The 15,120-nt window shown below is 35.0% G+C and overlaps 1 pseudogene; it reads left to right on the top strand.

Annotated features, from left to right (window-relative positions):
* Positions 1-8,507: 8,507 nt before the first annotated feature.
* LOC141841545 (zingipain-1-like) lies at positions 8,508-14,728 on the top strand (annotated as a pseudogene).
* Positions 14,729-15,120: the final 392 nt, after the last annotated feature.

Genomic DNA, 15,120 nt, shown 5'->3' with positions numbered 1-15,120 from the left:
GCACAGCAGAAGAGAAGAGAAGAAGTCACCTGTGCGTGTTCAGGGTTCCGGAGGGGTTGAGAAAAAGAAATCGCTAATTTTAGTAAATAAAATTAGCGATCGATCGGTAGAGAAAAAGAAATCGCTAATTTTAGGAAATAAAATTAGCGATCGAAATTCGGGTCGATCGCTATATATTTAGCGACCGAACACCAGTTCGGTCACTAATTTAGCGACCGATTTGGAGTTCGGTCACTAAATATTAACGATCGAATTGAATCTAAATTCGATCGCTAAATTCTTCTCGTGTGGTCCAATTCTAAGATTACCGACCCAATTAAATTTTGGTCGCTATTTTAACAACCGACATTTCATTTCGATCGCTAAATAGTGATCGATTTTTAACTTCGATCGCAAATTTGCAACCGATTAATGTTCCGTCGCTAAAATAGCGATCGATTAAATTTCGTCAATCGTTAATTTAGCGGCCGATTGTAATTCGGTCTCCAAATAGCGATCAAAGTTAAAAGTCGATCGCTAAATTAGCGATCAAAATTTGATTTCTTTCAAATAACTACATAGTGTATTCTTACTTTCATTGTCCAATGTATAACAAGCTTTTAAAAATTTATTGGTTGTTTTTATTCTGATGCAACTCAGATCTACTAACTAATTTTTTTAATTTCTCAGGTGATTTTTATTGCATCTTTAGAATTCCCCTAGAGCATTCATCACAATATTACAAATATTATTGAAAAAAATTCTCCACATGCATCACATCTAAATTATGTGAAATGAGCAAATACTTTCAATATGACAACTTCTGCGGCCTCGTGGCGAGGTCAACTGTATTTTTACCAACATTGATGAGAGAGACAAACGAGAGAGAAGAGATCGGGGGAGAACTTGAGCGAGCGAAGGATGGTGTCCATGCCGACGAGAGAGGAGAGACGAGGTCAACTCTATTTTTACCGACATTGATGAGAGAGACAAACAAGAGAGAAGAGATCGGGGGAGAACTTGAGCGAGTGAAGGATGGTGTCCATGCCGACGAGAGAGGAGAGATTGGGGGAGAGGAAGGAGCGAGCAGTGGTAAAGATTAAGGAGAAGCAAAGGAATTTGAGGACATAAGACAATTTTAAGACTAAAAATTTATTCGGTCATTAATTAGCAAATAATTTTTAAAGTTAGTCGCTAATTAACAACCTAATAAATTTTTTATCGTTAATTAGCAGTCGATTTTAAAGTCTGTCACTAATTTAGTTATAAATTTTATAATCGATCGCTAATATAACGGTCTAATAAAATATCAGTCATTAATTGGCAATCAACTTTAAAAATAGATCGTTAATTAATGATCAATTTTAAAGTTGGTCGCTAATTTAACGATGGATTTTACAATAATCGGTCGTTAATTTAGTGATGGAATTAATTCCGTCATTAAATTGTAATCGAAAATTATATTCGATCTCTAATTTATCGACTAAAATAAATTTTGTCATTAATTTACGATTGATTATAATTTCGATCGTAAATTAACAACGGAATTATTTTCAATCGTTATATTAGCGACCAATAAAAATACCAATAGCTAAATTGTAATAAAAAAATTTTATTCGATCGCTATTTAATGATCAAATTTTATTTCGATCATTAATTTGATAGTTAAATCATAGTTTTCTTGCCGTGCTTTAATTCTCTGTGAAATGCAAGTAGACCATGTACATCAGCTTTCACATCTTAAGGCCACTGTTCAAGAACTGAAGCATCTGCCTGGCTTAGAGATGCAGACATTAAATCAAACAATTTAGGCTCCATCTTTTACTTAATCTATATACCTGACGACACTCTCCACATTTTTTGAGGGGAAAAAAAAAACAAATGAGATGAGCGAAATGTACCAAAAGATCCACAAGCAGAGGGAATACAAGTCACATTTAAGCAAGAAATTATTCACCTTCAAATCAGGTATGGAGACATTGACTTGTACTTTCTCAATGCGGTTGCCATTTCTGGAAGGGTCCACTAGTTCGGGATTAAAAGGTTGGTGAAATTATAACCAAAGAAAATTAAAGGGGTAATTAGACTAAGTCTGTTTTGTTAAATTTCTATTAGGAATTTTGTTTTCTTGATATATCTAAATATTCACTACCTTTTTCTCATGATCTTCTATAGATTCTTTAATTCGGTCTTATATGCTTTATTCAGAAACTAGTTGGGCTTCAAGAACTTTATAATTAATAGTAAGCAATTAACTTCTCAATGCAGAATTAAGCGAGCGAGAACCTTAAGCAAACTGAAGCAAGGTACTTTCAAATATTTGCACTATATAAATGGCTTCAGTTTCTTGTTAGCTGTTAATTTTTAGCTTCTCATTTTCTGTAGAAAAAATTAGAAGAAACTGATGAGCATTTAGTCTTCTTCGACATAGAAGAAAGATAAAAGAAAGAGTTTTTGATCTCAAATCTTAATTCTCCACTCAGGTGAGGATAGAATACCTTCTGGATGTCAATAACTGACCAGGTGGCATCCTGCTACTTATCATATGGATTAATTTTTTTTTCATCTGAGTATTGACGTACGTACCTATATGTACGTCGTGTTCTTAACATTTTGACAAGGTAATGTGACATCAATGGCAATCTGTAGTTATTGAGTGAATTCCTTGTTGGTCTAACAATTACAATTTACTTAATATGTCATTTCATTTCCGGCAGCAGTAAATAATTTAGGTATTAAATTCCCAAGTAAAACTGCACTCTTCTACCCTTTAGGACAAGTATAAGGCTTCGATTACGTGGTTATGATTGTTCAAGTGCACTCAAGGAATGAATGATAGTTTAGTCTTACCATCTAATATGATTTTAATCTTTTATTGAAATATTATTAATATTTTATGTTTATCATATTATTATAATTTTAAACAAATATCAAATATGTTTGCCATTAAAAGATAATGGATATTGAATGATAGCATGTTCATCATTTGATATGATATTCAATCTTTTAAATTATTTTTATTTATTTTATATTTTTATTATTTTATTTTATTTATACAAATATGTGTGTTGTATTTATAGGTAATAGGTATTTGAATTTTGCTTATAATATGATAGTTGAAAATAGTTCAAAATAAATTAGTTGAGTTTTTATTTATGAAACTTGATTAGTTCTCAAATTTAATATTTTGAGTGCACTTTATTAGTGTGTAATTAGTTTTGGATGTAAAAGACTTATCATTAATATTATATTTATAAAATTGATTAAATAATTGATAGATGAATAAAAAATTATATATTATTATTTTAATTTATATTTTGAAAATCATTATTTCTATTTTAAGCAATGGATGAATTGTGATGATGTGTAAAATTTTTATTTAGATTATATATTTTAAATTTTTAATTATCTTTATAAAAAATATAAAATACTTATAATTATCTATATAAATGAGTTTAGGTGATATTTTAATTTATTCTTATTATAATATTAATAAAGCATACATAAATGTCCTTAAAACATGATTCTTTCTCGATATTTCAAACTGTGATTATATCTCTAATTAAATTGAATACTTCAACATTGATATTTTATAATAACATTATAAAATCTCAAGAATGTTAGGAAAACCTAAGACGACATCAATTTATAGGGCGTTTATTAATGATGTCATTAAAATTTTAATGATTAAAATTTTAACATTTATATGTGTCATAAAAGAACTTTGTTCTTGTAGTGATATTGATTTCGTGCACTTCTATTTTTACATCACTTTGCGCTTACATGCTTACTCCCTCATTTTCCTTGACTTCAAAATGACAATCTTTTAGATAATATTATGGTACGATCTTTCTCATAAATGCTCGGTAATACTATTGCATATCGTTTCTTTTTAGGGTATAGTTATTCTATTCTATTGTAATTTTTTTTTGCAAGAATTGTTACTTTTTATTTTGGTGTATTCTTTTATTTATCAACATGAGTTGATCATCACGAGTCTAGCTAGATCATTTTTTTTTAGTTGGATATTGTGTTGACATTTTTGGCCTTTCTCTAGTTTGCCCACTCAGTAAATCTGGAAGCGTTCGCAATAATGCACCACTAACCGACCTCCATGGTCTTTTTGCGCCACTGTAGAGTTGCACATGACCCTAAGATCTCATGCATGTCCAGTTGGGAATCGAATTGTGGTTCTTTGGGAATCCACTAGACGCCTTACTGTTGCATTATGCCTAGGGGCTGTCTTATGCACTCTTAAAGGTATTATTTGTGATTATGACACAGTCATGAATATTGTCACGAGCAAGGAGAGAAATCTTCGAGCTGTGTCAATGCCGAGCACAGCCTAAGGAGCGACAACTTAAATAAGTTTGTTTGATTGATTGCTATAATTCCACCTCTATCTATCTTTTTCTTTTCTGCAAAAGGTGGAATCCGTCACCTTAGCGGCTCCACGACCATCTGAGGAGATAAATCGAGAAATTGTAGTTGGTCACGACGCAGGACGGTATTACCTGACTTCGACAGGATTTGAACCCTTGTCCTCTTCTGCAATTTTGCTGCTTCGTAACTAACTCAGCTATACCCGGGACCCACCTCCATCTATCAAAATAACCAAAAGAGACGAAGTTAATTATTTTTTTTATCTCCACCAACTTGTTCCCATTAATTATTCTTCCTTCATGGGCTTCCTGTTTAGGGCCAACGTCAATCAGGTGAGTCATTGATAAATAAAATAAAATTTCTTTTTCTTTATTAATCATGATGAAAAAAAGGTGCACCAGGTGTAAGGGTGGCAATGGGGCGGGGCGGGGGCGGGTTTGTCATTCCCATCCCCGCCCCCGAATTACATCCCCGCCCCCATCCCCGACCCCATCCCCGAACCCGTGGGTTCGGGGAATCCCCATCCCCGAACCCGCGGGGATTAAATCTCCATCCCCGCCCCCATCCCCGACTCTCAGGAAACAACAACAAGTGTTTTGTGAAACAAGCCTCAAGATCATTGGAGACCACAAATTCCCCATCCGCGAACCCGAACCCCGACCCGAAACAACAAGTGTTTTTTAAAGAATCGGGGCGGGTTCGGGGATGGGGATAGTATTCACATACCCGTCCCGAACCCGAACCCATACCCGAAAAAAACCCCGAACCCATCCCCATTTTCGGGTTTTCCCCGCGGGGCCCCGAACCCGTGGGGAAAATTGCCACCCCTCCAGGTGAGTCATTGCATCGTCAATCAGGCCAACGTCTAGGAAGAGAATGAAGAATACAACAAGAAGGAGGTTTGTTTTTGTTCGACAATCTTCAGCAATCTGTTACGCAATACGCACTTGAGCAATCTGAACCCTATATTTGCATCATTTGCATGGGTGTCCATGAAAGAGAGCCCCTCCTCAAGCCCATGTTCACAATTCCAATGGTTGTGATTTAATATAAATCAACAATCAAACCACTCACTTCCCAACATGGGACTAAAGTCCCATGCACATAGGAATCCTTTCCATCCACTTCTTTTTATTTCCATTCAAATTTTCAACATATTAAACTAGTAAAATAGATTAATTTTTTATATTATAAAACTTTACCACAACACTTTAAAACACATTTCTAGACTTCAATCATATTACATGAGATGCGATACTTATTAAGAAGATTGTAGGTGCGTGATTCATCCTATTATTATATGAGATGCATTTCGGATTGTTCATCATATATATATATATATATATATATAATGCATTTTTTATGAGTGGATTAGGGCCATTTAACTCTAATATACAAGGATATAGCGGATCATTTTCCTCTATTTTATACTTATACATGAAGCGTACGTTGGTATATCAAGTTCATTTTAGATTGTTTACCTTTCCATATATGATGTATTTTGTATGAGTGAATTATGGATTGTTCATCCTATTAATATATTATGCATATTATTATGTAAAGATCAAAAATTTTGTAACTTTGTAAAAGTGGAAAATAAAGGAGAACTTGAAGAAACTAATTAAAGAAGGAATCAAAGAAGAATAATCAGAAGGGAGTAATGATGTTAAAGAATATGAAAATAGAAACTATAAATTATATATGTTGACATCGTCTTCGATGATTGATTTCGTACACTTTTTTTTTACATCACTTTGCTCTTATGTGCTTACTCCGGTCCTTTAATTTCCCATGACTTTAAAATATAGCTAATATATATTGTTTTAGATAATATTATGGTATGATCATATATTCTCAGAAATGCTCACTAATAATATTGCATATATACCGTTTCTTTTGGAGGTAAATTTATTCTATTATATTTGTTCTTTACTAATCATGATAAAAAAAAAAAGGTGCACTAGGTGAATCATTACGTCGTCAATCATGCCAACGTCTAGGAAGAGTGAAGAAGGAAGCCAACAATAAGGAGTTTTGTTTTCATGCCCATGCTTTTGGGCAAGTTGATTACTACCGGACAAATTTATTATAGTGGATAAGGGTTGAATCTCGGTGAAGTTGAAAAAATACTCTCCCCTGTAGTGGTCAATTATAACTTTCAATTTACCTTTTTACAGATGATCATAGAGTCGATCATATGAAATAATTAAGATGGCAGATTCCACTTGTATGCTGGAGTTTTCATGCACATGAAGATTATAATCAAATATCTAATTAATAATGAAGTTTCACACAAGAATAGACACAAACACATGTTAAAGTTTGGATAAGGATAACCATGCATTGTATCCTCTCATTGTGTGTCACAATAGCATTCATTTTTTTCACATTTTATTTATATAGCTTCGCATCATCATTAATCTTGTAATATATCACTATACATGTGTTGTCCTAAATGATTAATTAGATTCAAAAGTAAAAAATTCAAAATTAGAAAAGTGATAGAATGAAAGTAATTAAAATGTTTATATTTATATAATTACATATTAGTTTTAGTATAGTATAATGCTTTTAATTAATACATTCATGATAATTATATAAATATTACATCTTAGTTTTTGTTCCTAACCTTTCTTTGGATTTATCTATCTATCTATATATTTTCTTTTGAAAAATATTAATACAATTCTACATGCTTTTACTGGTAATATTTGAGGTGGAGGTGGGTTATGATACATCGATCATACTCAAATTAATTGGTCCTACTGGATCATTCAAGCATATATACTTTATCATGCTTTGAGTCTAATGTCAAGATCTAACTAGTCTTAACATGCATCATGCTCAACACGAACAAACTTGGGTTATGGCAGATAGGTTCGCCCAGGCCAAAATAACCTAACCTTTGATTGGTTATGTCTGAGTACAACGCATGTTGTGTCTAGCTAGCCAAGTCATCTCATATGCATCGATCCTGATCTATTTTGCCACCTCTAGGTAGTGATTGGCATAATTAACTCATTGTAGCCATTCCATCTAGCTCGCTCTAAAAATAACAAAGAAGATAAAGAAGTTCAAGGAGAGGAAATATTTATACAGATCGAGGGAAAGATTAATTATGATAGATCGGATAAAGATAATTATAAATAAAAATTGTTTTCTTTGTGTAGAAAAAGAAATATTGATGGCCTCAATATAATTAAGGAGACAAAGAAATTAAGGAGATATATGGGCAAGGAAGGAGACAAAGAAATTAAGGAGAAAAAATATAATTTATACAAATCGAGGGAAAGATTAATTGTGATGGATATGTAAAGATAATTATAAATAAAAATTGTTTTCTTTGTGTAGAAAAAGAAATATTCATGGCCTCAATCATGACTAATTAATTTTGTCTAGAAAGAAATTAAAGAAAAAGGAAAAATAATATAAAGTTTTTTTAAATATATATGAGAATTTTATATATGTAGTTTGATATCTATCTAGCTAATAATGCAGCTGCTAGCTTCTTCAAGTAAGTTACGTACATGAGATCATTTTTTTCACGTTTAACAATACATGAAGGTAATGTGTTGGTGAAATAGTGTTCTCGATGTGAGATGTTGGATCTTTGATTTAATATTGATTTTATTTGTGAAATAAATAATTATATATTACTTTTACAATTATATTCTTAATCACAAGAGAATGTATCTATCTGGAAGACCAATCACATGACTTTAAAAATATATTCAGGTGCACTTTCACATATTTATCTATTAGTTCTTAACGATTAAACATCAACGAATATTTAAGTCTTATAAGTAATATATAGTTTTCACCGTTTGGACAATTTTGATCTAACAAGTTGTCGATTGATTGGTGATTGAAAACCAAATACCTCAATTATTTGGTCCCTTTAACTAAGCCTTAATCGAACGCATTTAATTTGTCAATTATCACATAAATAAACAAATTGCACATCTAGATATAATAATAATTAAATATATATTAATAATAAATAAATAATATTTTCAAAAATAAATAAATAAATAAAATTTAAGCCGGCCATCTTCCATTATGCTCACTATCCGCTCTTCTATATAAAGGAAGCTTTACCATCGCCAAGAGAGCATCAAGCTTCTCTTTCTCTTCTCTTTCTGTTCATGGCTTCACCCGTCGCCGTTGCCCTCCTCTTCTTTTCCTTAGCCCTCGCTGCCGTCTCCGCCGTCCCTTATCAAGACGTCCTGACCCTCTCCAAGCAAGGCGGGGCCGTCCCCGTCCGCAGCGAGGAGGAGGTGAGAATGCTCTACCTGGGCTGGAGGGCCATGCATCGCCCCGCCGAAAACGACCAAGACCTGGACGAATACCGGCTCGAGGTCTTCAAAGACAACCTCCGCTTCGTGGACGAGCACAATGCAGCGGCCGACCGCGGGGAGCACGCTTACCGCCTGGGGATGAACCGATTCGCCGACCTCACCAACGAGGAGTACCGGGCCAGGTTCCTCGTGGACTTCTCCACGATATCCAACTCCGAGAAGATCAGCAGCCGGTATCGGATGAGAGAAGGGGACGATCTGCCTGGTTCTATAGATTGGAGGAAGAAGGGCGCCGTCGAATGAAGGAGGAAAAGTAGGGACTAAGAAATTTGAGGACAAAGGAGAAGACTAATGAAGCAAATAGAATTTTTTGTATTGGACTTGTTGTTGCTACAACTCTCACACTTCTTACAACTCTCACATCTCATCCATATTTATAGGGTTTTGGATGATATGAAAACAACAAAGCATTAATGCATGAATTCATGAAGAGGTACATGAATCTATGAAGAGGTGCTTGGGGTAAAATTGAATTTGGCTTCTTGTAGAAGAGAAGAGACATTCAACTTGTAATTTGCTTCTTGGGATTTGGTTTAATCCAACAATGCCTCCCGTAAACCAAATGTGCTTCTTACTCCTAGAGCTTCAAGATTCTTTGAAAATGTAGATCTTCCAAGCGGCTTTGTAAAAATATCAGCAAGTTGTTCATTGGTAGGACAATGCTCTAGGTAGATTTCACCTTCATTAACAAGTTCTCTTAGGAAATGAAATCGCAGACGAATGTGCTTCGTTCTTCCATGCAATACTGGATCCTTTGATACAGAAATTGTAGAACGGTTATCACAATATAATATTGTTGGATCATGTTGCTTGCATTTGAGACTTTCAAGAATTCCCCGTAACCATAAAGTTTGACACCCTGCTGAAGAAGCTGCTATGTATTCAGCTTCGGTAGTTGAGAGTGCTACAATTGGTTGCTTCTTTGAACACCAAGAGATCGCTCCACTGCCAAGGTTGAAAATATAACCAGAAGTACTTCGAGAATCATCAATACTTCCTCCAAGATCACTATCTGTATAGCCAACAAGTTTGATAGGAACATGGGATTTATAGAAGATGCCATAATTAATAGTTCCTTTAACATATCGAAGAACCCTTTTTGCCGCTTCCCAATGATTTGAATAAGGTTTCTCCATAAACCTGCTAATCAAACTTACTGTATACATAATGTCGGGTCTAGTGGCAGTGAGATACATCAAGTTCCCAACTAGGCTTCGAAATATAGTTGGATTCACCATCTTTCCTTCACCAATCTTACTTAGCTTCAAACCCATGATGCACGGAGTTGATACTGGATTTGCATTTTCCATCTTGAACCTCTTAAGAATTTGAGCTGCATAGTGTTCTTGAGAGATAAAAATTCCTTCTCCTGATTGTTGGACATTAATGCCCAGAAAATGATGCAGCTCACCCAAATCTGTCATTTCGAACTCACTCATCATAGAGTTCTTAAAATCTGTCAATATCCTTAGATTATTTCCAGTAAAAATAAGGTCATCCACATAGAGACTCACAAGCATAATATCACCTTCAGAGTTTTTGATATAAAGAGTATGCTCAAAAGGACATCTTTCAAAACCATATTTGATAAAATAATCATTAATTCGACCATACCATGCACGAGGCGATTGCTTCAACCCATATAATGCCTTTCTGAGCTTATATACTTTATCTTCTTCTCCTCTTATCACAAAACCTTGCGGTTGTTCAAGATAAATTTCTTCTTCAAGAAAACCATTTAAGAAAGCCGATTTGACATCCATTTGCAATAATTTCCAACCATTTTGAGCAGCAAGTGCAATAATTAATCGAACTGTATCGAGTCTAGAAACAGGAGCAAATACCTCATTGAAGTCTTCACCTTCTTTCTGTTTGTATCCCTTTGCAACCAATCTTGCTTTGTATTTATTGATGGAGCCATCTGGGTTGGTTTTAGTCTTGAAGATCCATTTCACACCAATCGGAGATTTGTTTGGTGGCAAAGTAGTAAGCTCCCATGTACCATTTTTCTCGATGGAGCTTATTTCTTCATTCATAGCATGAACCCATTTCTTTTCTTTTGATGCTTCTTCAAATGTGATTTGATCTTCTCCTGCAAAGAATGCAAAAAAGACTTGATCTGTCACATTTACCTCTTCAGTTGCATCATAGATATCTCGCAAACTTCTTGTTCTTCTTTGCGATGGTGATGGAGACATATTTCTTTCTGGAATATCAGGTTGCAATGGTGAAGAATCATCTTCAAATTCAAGAATTTCCCAACTTGATGAACCTGCCAAATCTGAAAAAATATAAGAAGCTTTTTCGTCAAAGCGGACGTCCCTGCTAATCACAATTTTTTTTGTTTTTGGATTGTAAAGCTTGTAAGCTTTGCTTCTTTCGCTGTATCCAATAAAAATGCACTTTTCAGACTTGTCATCAAGTTTACTTCTTAAAGCATCAGGAATATGTGAATATGCAAGACAACCAAAAGTTTTTAAATGAGTAACATTTGGTTTCTTTCCATACCATGCCTCATTTGGAGTAGAATTTTGTAACCTTTTTGTCGGTGATCTGTTGATTAGGTAGACGGCACAAGAAGTTGCTTCAGCCCAGAATTCAGCTGGTAAATTTTTCTTCTTCAACATGCATCTGACCATGTCCATGATTGTCCTATTTTTTCTTTCCGCGACACCATTTTGTTGCGGCGTATACCGAGCTGTCAATTCATGTCTAATTCCATGGTTTTGACAAAATTCTTCAAATAAAGAAGATAGAAATTCACCTCCTCGATCACTTCTCAGATTCTTTATTTGATAGCCAAAAAATTTTTCCACTTGACTTTTGAAGACTTTAAAGCAAGAGAGAGCTTCTGACTTTTGTTTGACAAAATATATCCAAATTTTCCTGGTGTAATCATCAACAAATAATATGAAGTATAAATTACCTCCAAGAGATGGTACACGCATGGGCCCGCAAAGATCTGTATGCACAAGTTCCAATGGTGAATGTGATTCCCACTTAGATTTAGATGGGAATGCCTCTCGATGTTGCTTTCCAAGTTGACATGTTTCACAGACTTCACTTATGCCATCAATTTTAGGAAGTCCATGAACAATATTTTTGCTTGCTAACTCCTTCAAGCTCTGAAAATTTAGGTGCCCAAATCTGTCATGCCACAACTTGGAAATTTCTTCATTAGCAGTAAGATAACAAGCAGCATTTATAATATCAAGTTTGAGAGGAAATAAATTATTTGAGCCCAAACTGATCTTTGCCACATATTGATTTTTCTTCTTCATGGTGCAATACTTATCAGCAAAATGAATATCAAAACCCTTTCTCAATAAATGACCAACGCTGAGTAGATTACTCTGTAAACCAGGAACATAAAATACCTCAGACATTTTGTCAATTTTTCCAGACTTTGTTCTGAAAGAGATTTCTCCTACTCCTTCAATTTTGTAGGACTTAGCATCTCCAATAGTTACCTGCCCATGGTTAGCTTCTACTAGGGTTGAAAATAAACTTTTATTACCAGTCATATGCCGACTTGCACCGCTATCCAAGTACCAAATATTTTCAATATTTCCATCACTAGCAATCAATAAAGTTTCAGAATTTTGAGGTTCATTTTCGTGTACTAAACCAGCTTCACGTTTTTTCTCTGGATATTTCTCCCAACAATCATTTATTCTATGTCCTGGCTTATGACAATAATGACATTCAATGTAAGGTTTTGTACCTTTGTAATTGCCACGTCCTCTTCCTCTTTGAAAATTGTAAGAAAATTGTTTCTCCTCCTTTTGAGATTCTTCATTCCCATTTTCTCGTGATTGCTGGTAAGAGAATCTTCCACCTCTTCTTTGATTTCGACCTCTTCCACGTCCACGATATGAACCACGGCCTCCCGTGGATGTGAACTGGGATTTCAACGCTTGATTTGAAGGAGAAATAAGAGGACTTCGTTGAAGAATTCTAACCTCATGAGCTTCCAATCTTCCTTGCAAACTTTCCAAGGACATTTGTGAAAGATCTTGTGATTCTTCAATAGCAACTACCACATGATCAAATTTGGTTGATAAGCTTCGTAGGATTTTCTCCACCACCCTTTGGGTCTCCATGATTTCTCCATTTGATGCCATTTGATTCACAATAGAAGTGGTTCGTGTGAAGTACTCTGAAACTTTTTCACTGTCTTTCATCTCTAATTTTTCAAAATCTGCTCGTAGAGATTGTAAGCGTACCTTTTTCACTTGGTCTTGACCGGAATAAGTTGTTTGTAGAATCTCCCATGCTCTTTGAGCACTTGGTGCTTTTGAGATCCTTTCATAAACTGAAATTTCAAGGGCTTGATAAATTTGAAAAAGAGCTTTTCTATCCTTTTGCTTCTTGGTCTTCAAAATATTTCTTTGTGCCTCGGTTAATTGATCTTCCTCCGCTGGTACTCCTTCTTCAATAACACACCATAAGTCTTGTGATTCAAGACATAACTTCATGAGGGTGCTCCAATAATCAAACTTTTCACCATTGAATCGAGGTACAAGAGAAACAAGATTGTTGGCCATGGCTCTGATACCAGATTGAAGGAGAAGAAGAAGTAGGGACTAAGAAATTTGAGGACAAAGGAGAAGACTAATGAAGCAAATAGAATTTTCTTGTATTGGACTTCTTGTTGCTACAACTCTCACACTTCTCACAACTCTCACATCTCATCCATATTTATAGGGTTTTGGATGATATGAAAACAACAAAGCATTAATGCATGAATTCATGAAGAGGTACATGAATCTATGAAGAGGTGCTTGGGGTAAAATTGAATTTGGCTTCTTGTAGAAGAGAAGAGACATTCAACTTGTAATTTGCTTCTTGGGATTTGGTTTAATCCAACATTGGGCGTTCGCTGCAATTGCCGCCGTCGAAGGTATTAACCAAATCGTCACCGGCAAACTGATTTCGCTGTCAGAACAGCAATTAGTGGACTGCAGTACCAAAAACCACGGCTGCAAAGGTGGACGGGCATATGTTGCGATGAAGTACATCATTGACAATGGCGGCGTCACCAGTGAGAAGCAGTACCCCTACACAGGTCGAAATGGGACTTGCAATACCACCAAGGTGATCTGATCCATTGATTAACCATTTGCAACTAGAGACTCTGTATGTTTAGATTGTGGATGGCTTTAATTTATTAATCTTGTTTTTATCGCGCAGGCAAATGCTCATGTTGCGTCGATTGATTGGTACGAACAAGTTCCTTCCAAGGATGAGAAGTCTCTCCAAAAGGCCGTGGCAAATCAACCGATTAGTGTTAGTATCGATGCCTCTGGAAGAGTTTTCCAACTTTATCGTTCGGTAAGAAAGATTCATCCAGATGATTAAATTTTGGTAATTGCATCATCCAATCTTGTATTTAATTAATTTCCTCACAAAAGTTTATTTATCACATGAGTATTTAATTTCCACATATTTTTGTTCATTTAATTAAGAAATATATCCAGGTGTGAATTAATGTAATTAATAAACCACTTGATGTTTTACTAAGCTATGAAGGTTATTCCTCCATACTCTGCAAGTGCTGCAGACATTTTGGTGCCATAACACAAAACATGTTGCTCTTCCCACATGCTTTCATAATATATATATATATATATAATTTTTGCAGGGAATATTCACCGGCAGATGTAACACTTCATTAAATCATGCTGTGACAGTAGTAGGCTACGGTACTGAAAATGGCAAGGACTACTGGATTGTGAAGAACTCATGGGGTAAAAAGTGGGGAGACTCTGGCTACATTCGAATGAAACGTAACATAGCAAGCTCTTCTGGGAAATGTGGTATTGCAATCCGTTGTTTTTACCCCGTAAAAAAGCTGGGTCAGCCTGCGCAACAACCCTGCTGCCTCTGCCTCTGCCTCTGCCTCTTCTTCCTATGTGCCTTCCCTCGTGGAGCCTCTTACCGTTTACATCTAAGGGCCGGGGGTCTCAAGAGCAGTGCATGATGAGACTATATATAATTAAGTAGCAACTCGCTATATATGATATGTATTATCGAATAAGATCTTGCACGTCTATTCTGTAAGCTCTGAGATCTTCTGCTATAGCTAGATCTTGGATTCGGTTGAATGATAATAATATTAGATCGATCCCTTGTGATGTAAATTATTTATGTGAATCGAATGTCTACGTTATATGACAACCATTGTTATCTATTCAACACATCATTAAGTTATCATACTTTGTCATATGGGTATGCAATATTAATGCTCCATTCTAACTTAATCTAAACTAATACACATCATTTTAATTATAATATCAACTTGGCAGAAAATTTTCATAAGATATAGTCTAAAAAAAAAAAGAGAGAGAAAGAGGATTAAACAAATTGTGGAATTGACATTAGCACTCCACTTGAAGCC

The sequence above is a fragment of the Curcuma longa genome, chromosome 11, assembly GCF_044706935.1.
Source record: "Curcuma longa cultivar G26 ecotype Majalengka, Jawa Barat chromosome 11, ITB_CL_G26_1.1, whole genome shotgun sequence".
NCBI lineage: Eukaryota > Viridiplantae > Streptophyta > Magnoliopsida > Zingiberales > Zingiberaceae > Curcuma > Curcuma longa.
This window is presented reverse-complemented; position numbering and strand designations above follow the sequence as displayed.